A 16,174-nucleotide genomic window follows, 5' to 3' on the forward strand; every position below is an offset into this window, starting at 1 on the left:
GCTGTGCAGTTTTTTTTTATGTACTGTGCTTGCATCCGCATGATGGGCCACCAGTTAGTTTACTTCATGATTTAAATGTGACGCTCTTAAACAGAGTTGAATGTGACTTGTTTAAGAAGATGCTAAACCATTGGAGGTTGCAAATCATGCATGATCAGAAGATGTTTTAAAAACATCATAGTGAAAGAATGTATGGCGCTGCTGTCAACTACTGTCCACATGAAACTTTCCCTGAGTTTTTGGTTTGATGATCGAACAAACAAAATCAGAGATGTAATCGTTTCATTTTGTCAGCGAATGAAATCAATCTGTACTTATTCTGCACAATATATGGGACCTTTGCATTTAAGACAAGGTAAATAAGATACACCTTTATTTGTCCCATTCCAGACAAATCTACAGATGTAATCCTATTATTTATTTATTTATTTTGAATGGCAATCTGTGTGTGTGTATATATATAAATATATATGTATGTGTGTATATATATATAAATATATATATATATATATATGTGTGTGTGTGTGTGTGTGTGTGTGTGTGTGTGTGTGTGTGTGTGTGTGTGTGTGTGTATAAATATATATGTATGTGTGTATATATATATATATATATATATATATATATATATATATATATATATATATATGTGTGTGTGTGTGTGTGTATAGATATATATGTATGTGTGTATATATATATAAATATATATAAATATATATATATATAAATATATATATATATATATATATATATATATATATATATATACGTGTGTGTGTGTGTGTGTGTGTGTGTGTGTGTGTGTGTGTGTGTATATATATATATATATATATATATATATATATATATATATATATATATATATATATAATTTTGTCAATGATTTACTTGTTTTAAGTTTTTTTTGATGATTAAGAAACAAAATTCAAGTGTTTTTAGGGTGATCTCAAGGTGCCTTCTTTGTAAAACTACAGGGAGACACAAAGAAACATGGTTCATGTAGTTTCAGCTGTTTGTGTATGGGGAGAGGGAGAGGAGCAGTTGGAATTTTGTTGAAGCAGAAAACTACTTTTGAGGAAAGTGTGAGTTCTGTAATAAAGGTCAGTTTTGCCCTTGGTGTGATTTTTTTTTTCCTTTTTTTTTTGATCTGGAAAAAAACTGATGGTGATTTGCTTCCTTGTCATCACCTAAGGTTGCGAGTTTCTCTAAGTGTGATGAAGTTAATGTGTCCTCTTCTGACACTGAGGTAAGAGGTAGACAAATCGGCATAATACTTTAGATTCTTCTGCCACTGATTTTTTTTTTTTTCTTTTTCTTTTTCTTTTTTTTTTTGCAAACAAACAAAATAAAACTATAAAAAACTCTAAAAATTAAATAAATTAATAAATAGATACATAGATCAACTCAATATCCTATGACCTGGGAGATTCCTTGCCGAACAGAGAAACTTTGGCCAATGATATATTCAGCAGGAGGTTGTTAGCATATTCCTGTTAAACTGATTTTTTTTTTTTTTTTTTAATAGAATAAATCTGTATCATCTATTAAGATGGAAATTTATCTTTGACTTTCCATAAATATAATATGGACATAATGTGATGTGTAACCAACTTCAGAGAGCTCGTGGAAGAAGAAATGATCTTCTCATATTCCAGACTGGATTAATAATTGGACTTTAAACAGCAGAGCCACAGAAAATGATGCTCCCTGACATATCAAACCGGCAGGTCATTAATTCTGTATTCATCATTAGAGAAGTGGACATAAATTAATTACATGCGCACTTCATTAAAAACCACTGATCAGCACATATAGAGCTCCCATAGAGAAAAAAGATTTATATGTATTCAGTATATATTTCATATTTTGAAGAGTTAATGAACTACTTCAACAAAATGTTAATGAGCTGTCTTTATATGGTGTTTCATCACTAGTACCATTCACCATTCACACCACACTCACACACTGATGGCACAGCCTCCAGGCAGTTCAGGGTGAAGTGTCTTTTTCCAAGAACACTGTGCCGTGTGGACAGTAAGACTTGGGATCAAACTGTCAACCTTAAGGTTGAGACACAACCCGCTCCACTGCTGAGCCACAGCCGCCCTGAAGGTAAAATCAGGGGTGGCGGTTTGGCCTTGGGGTCTAAGTCCGGGGCCCCATGCACAGAGGCTGTAGCCCTCAAGCAGTCGGCCAGGAACCTTCAACCTGCGGTCCCTTTCCCACATGTCACTGCCCACTCACTGTCACTGTTAGCTGCTCTATTCCACATCCTATCCTCTGTGAATACATGTAAGGCTGGGAAATTAACTTCATGAACAGTGAAATCATAAAAACTGTGAGCAAATAATTTTGCTGTAATTAGTTTTAGATTTAAGTAAACATTTAAAATGTATGTTTCCCACATTCACAAGTGATTTCAGATCAATACAGCATAGTATGTTGACATCAAAGGAGTTGTCAGCGATTGTCTATTCTGCACTATTTGTCAAAATCACTGTATTTATCCTCTCCATCCACAAGATACCATCACTGACAGCATGTTGAAAAAAAGTACGGTTTCAATACACAGCCTTGGCTCTGAATTTCAGCAGGTAAATACTGTGACTCGGACCGAGCCACCAAAACAGGGTACACCCCCACACACCCAGGGGGGCGGATCATACTCATGAGCAGATCAGACAGAGGGGGGAGGGGTAGTAGTATGTTGCGTAGCGTGTGCAGTTAGCGTAAGAAAGCAGTGTGATACCAACAGTAGCAATGGCTGAAAAACAGCCCAAAAGAAAAAGGAAAAAAGAGCATAAAATGAAAAAGAAGGTCTATGACCATAACAGAGGGAAGACCTGGGTCAACATTGGTGTGACTTTCTGATGGTGGAGGGAACTCTGCGATTTAACAGAGCTAAAAAACGGACGCGGATGTCGCTGTCTTTCTGCTGGACAGGTTAGCAAGATTAGCTTTGTTGTGCTTCACATAACAGTGACAGCCGTCAGGCGTTCATCTTATTGTCTAAACTGCCAAAATGTACTGTTGTTGTGATGGTATCAATTATGGCAGTCGAGTTGTCGCTACTGTTGTCTGACGAGTCAGGGTTACCTTAGCTTTGCAGCTTAGCTGTGTGCTAACCCAGAGTCGGCGTCAGACAAAATTAAACAGGGGGCATTATGACAGGTGCAGGAGGCACAAATTCTTGTTCATCGCTGGATTCATAACCATTGTGTAAAGTTCTGATTCACATATACAAGGCACTGTACCACAATGAAAGCCACGTCCCTTTCCGGTGCACACACAACCGTGCATCTTTAGGGCACCAAGATTAGAGTGAACATCAAACACCATTCAACAATCAAAGAACCACGAAACCCCAACAGTAGTAGCAAGCTAAAGATAGATATACCTTTAAAACAGCTGGAGTCGGCGAGTGTTGCAGCTTAATCTCCTGAGGACAGTATCGTACATCTGTGGGTCAAGTCTCTTTCGAAGGCAAGCTCAACAACCTGGACCTTTCTATTGTGGAGCATGGCACGTCTTAGATCGGAAAATATTTATTTATCTAAGTATTATAATATCTTTTGCTACAATGCTACTAAAACTCGTCAACTGCTACTACTTTCAAAGTAATAAATACGGCTTCACGTATTATAGGGAACTGACCCAAGTTGGTCAGCTATGCAGTTTCTACGGTCGTTTCCATGACGATGCATGTCCATCATCTTTTAAGCGTGGAGCCAGGGGTGGGTTATTGGGGGGAGGGGCGGGTCTAAATTAGTTTATCAACAACCTCTCCACTCGTTTTCTCCGAGACGGCTGACTATATCTTTAAGTCTGTTTTTGTCCTTCTCTTGTTTCCTTTCTCTGTCTCAAATTCACAGTCTGACCTGTTACGTCTAAAAGGAAATACTGCATGCTGAAAAAGTGTGTGCATGTTTGGGAATGTGTGCTTGAGCTTGTGTGTTTGTGTGTGTATGTGTGTGTGTGTGTATGTATGTGTGCACACATTTGTTTGTGTTCAATGACTGTGTTCTTGGGTGTGTGTGTTTGTGTGTGTATTTTACTGCTGAGGTGACAGAATGGGGGCAGATGGCAGATTGCTGGGGTTCCTGATGAGACACACACACACACACACACACACACACACACACACACACACACACACACACACACACACACACACACACACACACAAAAAGAAACCTGTGTGGCTGCAGCTCTCTAACAATCCATAATCTAGATCCCTTCCTGCACTATCAAAGGAAAGTCAGTCTAATTGTTGCACCTGGCAGTCAATGCTCATCATCATCATCATCATCATCATCATCATCATCATCATCATCATCGTCATCATCATCATCACCCTGTATTATCATTATTACTTTATGTTGGTATCATTAGGGTCAGTATTTTTGCTTTTTCTATTTCAATCTACCGGGCTTCACACAGAAGTAAATGTCTCTATGAAACTTAAAGTCTATTCTTGTCATTGTTTTACTGTGGATTCCAAATATTTTGGATTAAATGAGAGAAAAACATTTTCAGGGGACTTCATTTTTAGTTAGTTTGACTTTAGAGAAGAATATCTGCAGCAGTGTAACTGTGCTATTAGCAAAATGAAAATAAGAAAGGCATACTCCTGGTAGTCTCTGATCCACTAATTTGTTTTTCCTTCCTCCTTTTCTTCATGTTTGCCTCTGCAGCCGTGTGATTGCTGTTGCCAGAGCACAGTGACAAAATATATTTCTAAACTAAATGTTTCACATCATTAAAAAGCGTGTCATTGAAAGCCAGCAGGACAGCTAGAATGCCATTATCATTAGTTGAAGGAAATAAAAACCTTGTGAATAGCAATTATATTCATGAGTGTCTAACGGTTAGAAATTTGACATTTAAACTTTAATAGGTATCACAAGCTGCAGCAATTCTGAAATGCCAAACAGCAAGCGCTCTTAATAAATGTTCCAACAGGAACAAAAAGAGACGAGGATTAAGTCTAAGGCCAAAGAATTTATCTTAAATTTCAAGGAAATACACATAATTAGCATAAACCTGTGTAAAGCCTTGGTCTGTGTGGTTCTTTGTGGCTTCTTAATTACAGATTTTGAAAAGTTAAGTTTTAGTCTTTGTGAGCCTCAAGGCCAGCTGGTCTAAGAATAATGATAGTAGATTTGAACAAAGGTTGGTCTCACAATGTAACGTGCTTTCCAAGGTAAAATAAACCAGTTACGGCTCATGTTTTGGAAGATCCAGATTTTAAGCTCACATTGTGTTGGTTTTGGTGCCACCTGTTGGCCAAATAGTCTCAGAGTTTTATTCTTTACATGAACTTTTTTCTGGATAAATATTTCAACTTCAAAAAAGTATAACAAGTAAATAGAGCATTGACTGCATTGGTAAATATTCATCTAAACATGTATAATTCACTTCATTCCCTCAGATTTACACAGCTTAGCCAGAACTTTTGCCTTTTAACGGCATGCACATGATGGTCAGTCACCTGTGACTGATTTTATGTGAACAGGACATTAGCCTGAAATCCCCCCTTGCCAGCTGTGTCCCAAGACTGCAAACAACAAACAGCCAGGGAAATAACCAATAACTCTTCTTGTTGCTGGTTTTGTTTAAGATGCCATGAAGAGGATCTGTTTTAAAGGTCCCATATTATGCAACTTTTCAACAAGTTCAAATAGGTCTCAGAGGTCCCAGGACAGTCAATTTAACGTTTTTTTTTTGCTCCTGAGAACAAGCCGTTTCTGTGGGCATAGCTCTAAATAATAATGAGCTGCCCTGTCCACACCTCCTTCACAACTTCTTGGGACACGGGTGTGGCTTTTGCTCCAGTACCGTGCTACAGTGTGTACAGAGAGTGCGTAGCTATGGCTCATAGAAGCACCGAGGTTCAGTCATACCAGTTTCACCCAGAGACTGACCCAGAAGGAGAGGCGCCTGAAGAAATCCAAACTCTACAGCTGCAGCAGGACGTTTCTGAGTGGTTAGTGACAAATATTATGTGTTTTGATATAAATTAACGTTAGCAGCTTGGTGCTAACTAGAGTTATATGACCATACCGAGCAGAAAGAACTGTGTGCAGCCTGAACTGTTAGTTACAACTTTTTTACCTGGTACAATGCAGCAAGGTAGGGTTTTTATCAGTAGTGCTGTTGTGTAAAATGTGAAAACCAGCAAACATTATAAGTTTGTACCGTACGTCAGTAGCCGGCTAAATATAGCATAAATAGCAGTCTGGTGTGAAGCTAACATGACAACAAGCAAACAGTCAGTTTGTACAGTAGTTTAGCCGTCCATATGTAGCGCTACTCACAGCCCAGTGCTGTGAGACATGTCTGTATTGTGTAATGTTAGTAAATCCTGGTTAGCTATGTCCTGCCAGTCATCTACCAAGCAGAGCTAACGTAACCTCACTCTTCATTTTGCTGATAGACTCTCAAGTTTGAACAGACCACTGCAGAATAACTGCTGACTGTGGAACAGCAGACATGCCCCCCATCTTGCCAGGTGCCTGGTTTTAAAGAAAAAAGAGACTTGTTGGCCTTTTTTTCTGCCATGACAGAAACCATGAACTGAGAGAGCTCCTGCTGTCTGGAACAGGAGCTGGTAACAACAGGACCTTTTTGAACCATTGGATGCCAGCAGCTCACATATGACAGCAGACTATATCACTCACCATCCAGAGTTCTCTGCCTCACTGTACGACACCACTTGATCCACTTTCTATGACTTTTATGTTCAATATGAAAAAAAAAAAACCCAAACAGAATATTTATGAGCAACAGCTTTTGCTTCAAAGACGTCAAAGTCAGTTTAGATCACCTTAGAGAGAGTCAATCAGTATTTGGTGGTTTGTGGACCTGATGTTAAATTCTGATGAGCTTGATTATGATGTTTTATTTTTTTTTATTTTTATTTTTTTATGCCTGTATGGTGCTTTTCTCTTTTAAGAAAACCCTGACCATTTTTTTCCTACTGTGGTGAATATTACAAGCCATAATTGGGACTAGTGGAGGCACATCTTTTAAGCACTCAGACTCACTCAAATCTAAACCACAAATAGAAGATAGCCAGGGCCTGATATGATCCATCCATCTAACTGCAGAAAAGAAAAAAAGCAAAGCTGGTGCTATTTAAAGAGGGGGTATTGTGCATTTCTTCTTAAGGCTTTATTCTGCCTCTCTGGTACCTCTGAAGTAGCTTCACACAATTTACAGCAAAAAAAAAAAAATCAAATTTTCTCACACTGTTTTTTTTTTTTTTAGAAAACCCTTATTTTATCCTCTGGTTCAAACAGTTTAGCTGCTGTCTCTTTAAGTTCCCAGCTTCACAAACCTCCTTCCCTTTGATTGGCTGACCCTCTGGAGGCCTGTCAAGAGTGGAGCTATAGGCAGACCTTTGTGCTTGAGGCCCACCCCTCCAAAGTGTTATGAACCACTTAAGTGGATCCTTGTGTGATGGCGTCACTTCAGCAAGTCTCATGAAAAGCTCCTGATTTTTTTTTTTTTTTTTTTTTTTTGCTATTTTTAAAACATTACATTTTGATCACTCAGATCCAGGGATTTCTACAACATAAAATTATGTAGAGGTTGTAAAACCTGCACACATTTAGTATGAACATCCATAATTAATATATCATATCTGCATTTAACACATGGGAAAGCATCACACCCCCACTTTAAGGTTATTATGAGTGAGGAGAGGATTGTACAAAAGAAATCAAGTACCTTTACTTTGCTGTTTTGTCTTACCTAGTTCATCTGGATAGGGCTGATGTTAATAGACTTGTCTACTTTAAAATAAAAAAGGCACTGAATCGTGCAGACCAACAAAATTTGTGATGTTTTGGACCTTAATCTGTGAGCCTTGCTCACTAGACCCCTTGAAATCCATCACTTCTGTTTCATGCTGATAATTTAGACGGTAACCTTTTGGCTGTTCTTTCCTGCCTCCCACTCCCCCCACCTTCCAGTCATCTTTGTTTACTCCATCTCTGTGTATTTCTCCACCTTCCTTTCTTACTCAGACTGTTGACCAGCATAGTGCCAGCTGAAACCAACACCTGTAAAAACCACAACCAGGATCACAGCTGCTCTTTTTGCTCTCCTCACCATCTTCTCTCTTATCACTACGCATTCATCCTCTGCTTCGCCATCATCCCTGTAATTCTCCCTCCGTACTCCTCTCTGATGTGTAATCAGTCGTATTCACGTTATCAACAGCTTCTTTGTCTGCAGTGCTGACATTACAGTCTGTCAAGTCAAATGTGAGCCTTGCTGCGAGTACATGCTATCAAATTGTTGGAAATAGTATTGTTTACAGGACAATCATTCAATCTTTTCGTTCCTTCCCTTTCATCTGCTCTCTTGTGTAGACCCAATCAGTCCTACAGTATCTAACCTGCTCTGGTTGTGGCCTGTAATCCCACCCCTACATTGTGATATCCTTCTGATGTCTGTTTCTTCTATGGCCAGCACAAATGTGTTTTCATACAAATTTTTAAAAACATGTTCTCATGTTTCTCATTGCATTCTGTTCACTTTGTGTTCCTATTTTTATTAAGGTGGTATTCAGGGTTACAGTCAAACAGGATGAATGAGTTTCTGAGAGGAAATGATATGCATGAACAGGGGAAGATGACACAGACTGGAGCAGATCCGATTTTTAATTAAAGACCAATATCTTCCTCATACATCGCTCAAACAGCACCTGGCTGACATCACACCCACTCCCTCTTCTGCACCCCCCTCATCCTCATCCTCCTCTCTCATTTTTTAGTCCTAATTTCCCTACATCACTTTCCATCTCCTCCTTTTATCACAGCATCTGTACTGTACTTCCTCACTTATTTATACCTTTACCTCCCCCTCCTCCTCTTCATGTCCCTCCTTCAGTCTGTGTCGTCTTTCTCTCATCGTTTCTCCCTGTCTTTGAACCATTTACCAGTCCTCTTATACTTGCAAGCCTTTGAACTCTAGATCAGGATTCATTACCCCTCTCCTGCTTCTCTCCCACAATAACCCTTAAAAGACACTTCACTTCATCACTTCTTTAACCTCCCATCATTCTCATTCATCCGTCTCTTTCTCTGTAGCTCTCCACCAGCCCGACGAATATGTTTTGCTCTGCTAATTTTGTTTTCCCACTAACTAAAGAAGGCCACATGAAGATGGAGTTCCCCCCTCCACCCTCCCCTCATCAGTCTGTCTTTCTTTTTGCTCTCTCTCATTATCGCCTCAGTAACAGTCCCCATGGTGATAGCATAGCTGCGGAAACCAGGACATCCTTGACAAGAGGTGGTACCTTTTTTTGGAGGAGGAGAGAGCGCGGCCGAGATAGAAAGGAGGAGGAAAATTGAGGCGAAGAAGCTGGAAATACTTTTGAGAGCAGGTGAAAGAGTGGAAAAAAAGGGCAAAGAGGACAATTCTGGTCAAAGACGGAGGAAAGGACGCAAAGAAAGGGACGGGGACAAGAAAAGTTCCCATGGAGATGAAGAAAAAAAGAGCACAAGGCATGAAAGTTTTCAAAAAAATGTATCAAAAGCTCATCCTTATTCAGTTTAGGCAGAAAGTACACATGCTTAGTCTTGTTTAGGATGAAGTCAGGTGTCACGATAACACTGCAGAATCTTAAAGAGGGGCTTTTATATTTCACATATTGTAAAGATGAATATAAATTATCAATGCTGGATGTACAGATGAAATGTGTGAAGATTTTCAAACCTCTACATATTCATATGTTGAAGAAATCCTTAAATCTGTCTTCAACTGATCAACACAATCTGTGGAAAAGAATAGCACAAAATCTTCATGAGACTTGCTGAAACGATTAAGTCAAAACATAAGGATCTTTTGACAGGTTCATAATATGTTGGAGGGAGGGGCCTCAGACACCAAGGGCTTCCTGTAGCTCTCCCCCAACTGGCCTCCAGAGGGCTGTGAAGCATTGAGACTTAAAGAGACAGCTGCTAGAACAGGCATGGGCAAACTATGGCCAAGGGGCCACATGTGGCCCATTAAACGTTTTAATCCGGCCCGCCGAACTTGAAAAGATTAAATGAATAAACCTTGTTAATGTTTTATTTTCCATGCAATTCTGATGTTTTCCCACTAGATGGCGCACTGTAGATACACTGGCTTTGTTGAGGTGAAGCGTAGGCCTATTACTCCATGTTTGCACTTTACCCTCTGACCCATCAGCCCTTCTGTAAAGATGAACGGACCTAAGAAAAGGAAAGTGGACAAAACAAAACTCATTGAAACACATGGAAGTGCGCATATGCGCGTGGATAAGATGGAGTGGATCGTCAGCGATCTGTTACTTATAAAAAAAAAAAAGCTCTGGAACATGTCTTCAATGTGAGTAATTTGTCTAACTTTTATATAGACTTCACATTTAATATCAAAATATCACACAAACAATTTTGACACAATCTTTTATTACTTTTTGTTTTTTCATTTTTAAAACCAGGGCAGAAAAAAATGTGTTTTTTTCTGTTTTTTCTGTAATTCCGTTTTTCCGTTTTGGTTTTAAAACAGAAAAACAAAAAAACAAGTCAATTTTTTCTTTTTTTTTCTTTTTTTAAAAATTTTGTTTTGAAACAGAATAATGAAAGAACGAACCATACACAGATTAAAAATCCCATTATAATTCCTTTCTCTCATATTCTTATTTTAATTTCAAAACAAAATCAAAACAGCGAAAAATAGACCGTTATTTTTTTTCTGATTTTTGATTTGAAAACGAAAAATTGAATAACAAGTCGTTTTCCGTTTTCCGATTTTGGATTCTAAAATGGATATTGAATGAACAAATGATACCCTGATAGTTACCAAAGCACTCCATCCATCTGCTCCTGGTCCGGCCCCTTTGTCAAATGTTAGAAACCATTGTGGCCCACAAATCAAATAGTTTGCCCACCCCTGTGCTAGAACAAAGGAAGATTCAGACGCAGGCTGAAATCAATGATTTCTAAAACACTAGTGTGAAGAAAGAAACTACAGGGGCACATAAGGGACAGTATGATACTCCCTCTTTAATCTGCATGGCTACTCACCAGTGGTGTTGTGCTCAGAGTTTGAGACTTTTATCCTGATGGAGACTGATCCAGGCTCTACAGGTCACTATTAAACAAATCACTATATTTTCTGGACTATAAGTGGCTCCAGGGTATAAATTGCTAATCTCGCAGAGCAGATGGACCTGGTTGATTCAGTTTCTGAAATCCTGCAGATCCATCTTGCCAGGCTGCCAGACAATTTCACTTGGCTAAATTCTAACCCGCTCAATCAGGGAGGAGCTGTGGGAGCAGCGAAAGTGACGAGCAGACAAGACATCAGCAGACTTTCGTACTTGTCCATGTTCCTTTGATTCTTAAGTTAACTTCACAAAAACAGCAGCAGTCGTCTCACGCCATTATCACAGCTGTTTCTCCTGTTCCTGTAGTTGTTTGTCAATTGTTTCTCAGCAGCTGCGCACATTAGCTACGTCATACCGTGGCTTGAAGTGGATTGGTCTGTGGTGAGTGTGTCAATCAAAACAGTCGTCCAATCACCAGCTGCTGATTTTTTTTAAGGTCCCGCCTCTGAAAACAAATCTGAAGAGCTGCTACCCAGATGGACTTGTGACATATTTCCATGGCGGATATTTGAACCTGTCCGTCTGGCATGTCAGATTAATAAATTGCATATAAATCATGAAAAGGAAAAAAAAAAAGTCACACTGACTTTAAGACACATTTATTTAGAATGATTTGGTTTGTTTACAGTATTTCCAGAGATAACATATCAAATACAACTTGGATAAGTAAGAATTTGTATATTAGGAGACTTAAATATTTCCGCTACAGCACATCATATCCGTGCCCATAGTTAAGTTTCGGTTTCTGTTCTCTTTCCTTGCTTCTCTCATACACTTCACTGATCGCTATCTTCCGTTGCTGCAATGAGTGTTGCTGATTAGACCAGTGCAGTATGAGCTTCAATAAGCTCCATCAGATAAATGTATTTACTTTTATAAAGTTACAGGAGTTTTGACACTAGTTTAGGGCTCAAATCCTGAAAAAAACTGTCTATGATGGAGAGTGAAGAAGACACAAGCAAACTTTTATTTCTCTAAACCATGTTATCAGGCCCGACAAAAGTCAGACTCTCCAAGCAGGAGATGCAGAGACGCGTGCAGTGCTGTCAGGGCCATATAAATATTTCCTCAGCAATATTCCTTATGTATGAATTTAGCAATCTTTTTCCATAAAAGTATCCAATAATACAGCACCTTATTTGTTTGATATATAAATTACAGCTGACTATAAGTTGCAGGACGAGCCAAACTATGAAAAAGTGACTCATAGTCTGGGAAATACAGTAATACTGCAGAACAATCCACCTCAGAATAGATCCCTATTCCCTGATTAAGGCTCACAGTTTAATCAGTCTGTAGAGTCCACAGTCCTGAGCTGCCCCACAAACCTCACACCGTGAAACAACCCACACACAGTTTTTAAACTGTTTGGAAGTTTTTCAGGTTTTAAAGCCAAATCAACATGATAAAACAAACTTAAAAGCCCAGACGATCTGCATCAATCAGTTTTATGCACCCAAACAACTTCTTACTTTCCTTTATTAAATAATTACTGACATTAAAACCCCTACAGCAGGTTTGACCACGTTTAGAATACCCAGGCTGCCATCGCATTTCACCCAGTAAAATGTTCACATTACATCACTTTAACAAGCAGCATAAAATGTAACATTTATTGCTGTTTTAGTAACAGTAAAATCAGTCATAACTGTAGGATAAAACTATGAAATCTCCTTCTTCAAGTGGAGAAAAATGCCTTCTCTGTGCTCACCAGGAGCAGAAGGAGATTAAGAGTTGGGATAAAGAAGAGAGAGGATATAAAGAAGAAAAGGAGACAAAGAAAAGGGAAGGAAGGAGCTGGGAAAGAATGGATCAAGACAGGAGGTGGGAGTACTCTCTCATACACACACACTCACACACACACACCAACCATCTAAACCCACCAGTAAGCTATTTCTCCCTAGAGTTTGAGAGACAGAGGGTGTGTAAGTGTGTTGGCTTCGATCCCAGGTGTAGAGGAGGGATTTGAGTCCTTCTCTTTGTCTTAATGTCAAAGTAACATTGTCTTTCTTTGAGGTTAGAAGTCTGATCTGCATGTATACATGTCATAGTGTGTGTGTGGTCTGTGATGTTTGTGAATTAGATTACTGTTTAACAGAGAAATTTCTTGGCTGGTCTCTTTGCAGACCTTAATACAAGCTTTATTTAAAGTTACTGCAGCGTTTCCTCAATCTGTAATTTACTCCTCTGCAGCTCAGTAGAGACCAGACATACTTGGCTGCACACATTCCCCTCCTCAATTTAGATACTGTTGATGCAACGCTTCAGCGCTGTCTAGCATCCCCTGCTAAAAACAAACATGTAAGTTTATATCTAATCTCTAGTTCCCTTCACTGGGCTCAGTCTGCCAGCTGCTGTCAAAAAACAGAAACACACCTCCTGCATGCTGAGATGTATAGACACCTCTCTGGATTACCATGATGTATTCTGTGTTCATGTAAGTTTAAATGGTGACAAAACAACTAAATTGGACTTATACACAGTTTGTGGCGCTGTTCTTGTCTTTAAAAACCTTTGATGAGATGATGGTAGGTTATTTATCAGTCAAATGTTTGCATGACTAACTTGTAATATTCCAGATCTGAGGAAGTTTGTAACTTCAAAAACCCGGTGAAATAAAACAAGATAATTTGAAGATTAAGCATTTAATCTTCTCCAGGGAAGTGGTTTTTTAACGGACCCAAATTATACTGATACCTTGCATTAGCTTCAAGAGCAAAACAGACCATGAATATTAAGGAAAAATGGCATTCAATTATGTCTAAAACTGCTGGCAGGGAAAGTGTTTGATTATGTCAGCTGTAGTGATTGACCGCAGACAACTACAATGGACAAATAATACATTTATACTTTAGATTAGAGCACTGTGAGGTTGCAAAATATAACAATTAAAATTAATTAGGTAGCGGACAGATTCTGAAGTAACAGGTTTTGCTTTGTCCAAAGAAATTGCTCACTGGAGCTTTACAATAATAATAATAATAATAATAATAATAATAATAATAATAATAATAATAATAATAAATATATATAAAAAACTTATATATATATATATATATATATATATATATATATATATATATATATATATATATATATATATATATATATATATATATATATATATATAAACAAATAAAACAAAATAAAATAAATTAAATAAATATAGAAAATAAATAAATGATCATTTAAGGATAAAAATATTCTAAGCCACGTCAAGAAGAACAACAGATTATTAGGTACAGCAGGCTACAACATAATGGAGCCACATTTTTTTTTGATTAGCCAATCACACTGCAGCAACTCAAAGCATTTAGTCATGTAGACATGATGAGGACAAACTGCTGTAGTTCAAACCGAGCATCAGAATGGGGAAGAAAGGTGACTTCAGAGACTTTATACATGGCATGGTTGGTGGTCTGAGTTTTTCTCAAACTGCTGATCTACTGGATCTATAACCATCTCTAGGGTTTACAGAGAATGGTCCCAAAAAGAGAAAATATCCAGTGAGCAGCAGTTCTGTGGGCCAAAATGTCTTGTTGATGCCAGAGGTCAGAGGAGAATGGACAGACTGGTTGGAGCTGATAGAAAGGCAACAGTAACTCAGATAACCACTGGTTACAACCGAGGTCTGCAGAAGAGCATCTCTGAACACACAACACGTCCAACCTTGAGGCAGATGGGCTACAGCAGCAGAAGACCACACCGGGTGACCCTCCTGTCAGCTAAGAACAGGAAACTGAGGCTACAATTCACACAGCAACACCAAAACTGGACAATAGAAGATTGGAAAAACGTTGCCTGGTCTGATGAGTCTGGATTTCTGCTCCACATTCAGATGGTAGGGTCAGAATTTGACGTCAATGACATGAAAGCATGGATCCATCCTGCCTTGTATCAACGGTTCAGGCTGTTGCTGGTGGTGTAATGGTGTGGGGGATATTTTCTTGGCTCACTTTGGGCCCCTTAGTACCAACTGAGCATGGTTTAAAGTCCAGAGCCTACCTGAGTATTGTTGCTGACCATGTCCATCCCTTTATGAGCACAGTGTACCCATCTTCTGATGGCTACTTCCAGCAGGATAACGCTCCATGTCATCTCAGACTGGTTTCTTCAACATGACAATGAGTTCCCTGTACTCAAATGGCCTCCACAGTCCCCAGATCTTAATCCAATAGAGCACCTTTGGGATGTGGTGGAACGGGAGATTCTCATCATGGATGTGTAGGATGTCTGGCTTAAAAGTTTAAACAAGGACTTCAAGCTTACTGTGCTAGCAAATGGTATTACATTAAGCATATTGAGGGATGCAGAGAGGTAAATCACAATTACTGTGGTAATAACCAATAACTATAATGCCTATTTATCAATGTGATGTTCATTATTAACATCAATACTCCATAGGTACTGAACCAATGTTCTATTAGCATCATTAAAACGAACCTCAAAATAAAGGCTGTGTTGAGTGAAAGCTTTGAAAACATGAGTAGTTCATCATATGAATCTCACAGAGGAAAGAAGTGTGGAAAACACCAAGGGCTGATAGCAAAACAGCATTAGCATCAATGATGGATGATGTTTTGCTTCACCAGCATGTCTGGGCACTTTGGTGAATGTAGAAAAACATTTGTCTCTGCAATGTTACTCTAATAGTTCACCAGATGAGCTGTGTGTTAATGCTTCCTGTTCCAAATTTAGTCTGACACTCCTACGCTTCTGTTAGGCCAATGATGTTGCAGACACCCATCCTCTCTCCTCTGGACTTTGGGGAAGAAGGGAATAAATGAGAAGGGGGGTGCACAAAAGTCTGGGGATGGGACATCTGGTAAATCATTTACCAGACAAGAACAGGTGGCTTTCTAATCCCCCTACGTCATCCTTCATACTTTACAGGCTAAAATATTTATTGTGCTGCCACAGAACGAGACCCTCATAATTTGGCTTCCGCACATGGTGGCACTCAGGCTCATTACAAGTAAATATTATGCACCATATGCTTTCATTTTTACTGACTAATGTCCTAACAACTAATGT

Source organism: Halichoeres trimaculatus, unplaced genomic scaffold, assembly GCF_033239565.1.
Source record: "Halichoeres trimaculatus isolate MK-OKI-2021-1 unplaced genomic scaffold, fHalTri1.1 fHalTri1_scaffold_7, whole genome shotgun sequence".
NCBI classification, from domain to species: Eukaryota; Metazoa; Chordata; class Actinopteri; order Labriformes; family Labridae; genus Halichoeres; species Halichoeres trimaculatus.